Raw genomic sequence first — 3,091 nt, 5'->3', positions numbered from 1 at the left:
AAAACCAGAATTCTGGTTGGACAACCGGTCTGCCAGTTGGGTGATTTCAGAAACCCTAGATTTCCTCATTTTTATGTTATTTGGGGTATTGCCATGCTTTTTATCGATAGGGAAACTTTTAGTTCCTAGTTTAAGTCCCCGGGAAGTGATTTAGCGTATCACTTATAGTGTTGTGATTGTTATGGTTTAGGAGCTTGTAATCCGCCGCGCAGTTCGTTCCAGTCAGGTTGACCGGCACACCTGAATTCAGAATCCAGGTAAGATCAGTATAACAGTATGCATATATAGATTACATGTTTAGCGTGCATGTAGGAAGCCTGTTAGATTACATTAAATATGTATGTTGGCTTCGAACCATCCGACTGTGTCACATCGGTACAGGCTTGAGTATGACTAGCAGCTGGAGTATGACCAGTGTGCCGAGTATAGGCTGATACTCGGGTTGGTGGTTCTGTACTATTTGACGTATCGCTCAGTACAGGCTAGAGTATGACTAGCAGCTGGAGTATGACCAGTGTACTGAGTATATGTTGGGTTTTATGCCCTAAATAAAACTCTTTACAATCTGGTTAGTTATCAACATAAGAAATTTGAAGTGATTGATGTTTGCGTGAATTTTACATGCTAATGGTTTAATATGTTTAATATGTTTATTACATTCATACACACAAAATCAGTTAAATCCAGATCATATGTTTATTCACAATTACAGTATCGTCAACACAGTGGAATGTGATTGTGATCATATGAATCAAACGTTTTGGTCCCTGTTTCATCAATGTTACTGGATTTACATTAATGTGATAATCAGCGATGATGTGTACTTACACTTGGAGTAAGTGTTATGTTCTTTCCAGGGCATTAGTAAAGTATACTAGTTTCGAATGTATGGAGTATACATTGGACTGGACCGATATTGCAACTAAGTTAAGATATTACAAACTTACCGTTATACATATCTTTCCAAGTCAATATCAGTAGTTGATCTTAAGATTAAAAGAATCTAAATCCTGATATGCTTAGGCTCAACTCAGGAATGCTATTCATGTTCTTAGATTTATTAGTTAAGCCTACTTTTGGGTCAGGGTGATACGTATATTTTGGGAACATGATAGTATGATTGAGTGGGAGTGCTGAACATAAATATGGAATCTATAGCTTCTACTGGTGTATAGAAGTCAAGTGATGATTCCCTTCGAGCTTAGCAAATAGAAGTAAATGGATGAGCTCTTGTTTAACTGACTAATCATTAGATCACTAAACACCATTTACAGGTAGCTAAGTGTTTTAAGGGGCAAAATACATTGAGCGGTGAGAACGGTAAAGAAATCCCATCTCGATGTAGATCATCTATATAGAGGATCTTTAAATCACAATAAGACTCATTAATTGATTCGTGATTGATCAATTACAATTCTAAAGTTAGACTATGTCTAATTTTATGAATTTTCACTAAGCAGGGGTGAAATTGTAAAGAAAAGAGTTTCTAGGTTTATTTATTTATTAATGGACTTTATATGTCTAATTAATAATTAAATTAAATGACAATATTATTTAATAATCCATTTTAGTTATTAAATAATTAGTTTTGGCATTTAAAAGGTTAGAATTGGAAAATTGGCGTTTTTAAGAAAATAGAGATAAAATTTGATAAAACTGCAAAATCAAGTGAGGCCCATTAAACACCATATGGCCGGCCACTTAGATGAGTTTTTCAAATTAATATTTTAATTATTTTAATGCCAAATAATTCTAAACCTAGACCTAGTAGTTGCCTATAAATAGAAAGTAATGGCTCAGTCAAAAAACAAGTTTTCACAAGCCTTTCTGACAGAAATTTCTCTCTTCAAAAAAACTGAGCCTTCCCCACTTTCTATACCTGGCCGAAATCCCTCTCTCTTTTCCCTTCATCTTTTTCGTGACCCTAGTGAAAGAGTAAGTGCCCACACACAGCAAGCAGTAACTCAATCATAGATTGGAAGACTGTGAAGGATCAAACTTGAAGAAGAAGGACATTCGGGCTCAGATCTTGATTATACTCTGCTACAGAAAGGAATCAAGGGTTAGAGATCTGAGTGGAAGGAGACATTAATTCTGCTGCATCAATGTAAGGTTTTCTTAACTTTATATGTGTTTATTTTATCGTTTTAGAAAGTTCATATTTAGGGTGTTTAAATAACATACTTGTGAGTAGATCTAAGATCCTGGTAAAATAATTTCTAACAAATGGCCTCAAAGCCATGGTAATCGATTTACTTACATGAAATTTGGACTTTAAAACGATTGTTTGTTTGTTTTTTGGATGGTATCATGTTGTATTGAGTATTATTTGATGATTGATTGATGTTTGTAAATTTTCGTGAAAAATCATTGCGATTCTGTCTCTGGAATTATTTTTATTGGATAGTATGGAAAAAATTAAGCAAGTTAGCCTTTTACAGAACTCAATTTCGATTTTATTTGAATTAGTTATGAATTTTTGAAGATTTGAAAAAATCGAGGCTGTGCTGATATTTTCCTGCGATCGCAGAACTGTCCGTACAGTTCACAATTTTTTCGTTTTTCTTCGATTTTTCATGCTTTTTCATGGAATTAACTTCCGATTTTTTGTATAGTTTTGTATATATACTATTACTATTCCTAATTCAATTGTAATTATCATTTTGAATTAATTTAATATTTTTTAAATTTAATTCAAGATATTAGTGTAATTTGAATTTGAATAGAATTAGTATCTATCTTCTTGCTTAAAAATCTATCTTATTTTTAAATTTGATTATATCTTATCTTATTTTTAAATTTAAGGTCAGATTTTTATATATTTTTTTAAAAAAAACAAATCTTTTTTAAGATATTTTGACCTTATTTAAATTTAAAATAAGATATTTATAATCATGTAATTTTAAATAGATGTAAGATATTTTGCTAACTTTTAAATTTTGTTATTTTATTTATTTAAATTAAATTTAAAATCTGATAAGATATTTCATTTATCTTTTCTAATTTTTATTTAATTTTTATTTTTAAAATAACATTTAATTTTTAAAAGTAGTTAGCAAATTTTAAAATGATATTTAGGTTGGTTGAAACC

Source organism: Cannabis sativa, chromosome 4 (assembly GCF_029168945.1).
Source record: "Cannabis sativa cultivar Pink pepper isolate KNU-18-1 chromosome 4, ASM2916894v1, whole genome shotgun sequence".
NCBI lineage: Eukaryota > Viridiplantae > Streptophyta > Magnoliopsida > Rosales > Cannabaceae > Cannabis > Cannabis sativa.
Note: the sequence above shows the minus strand (reverse complement) of the source record.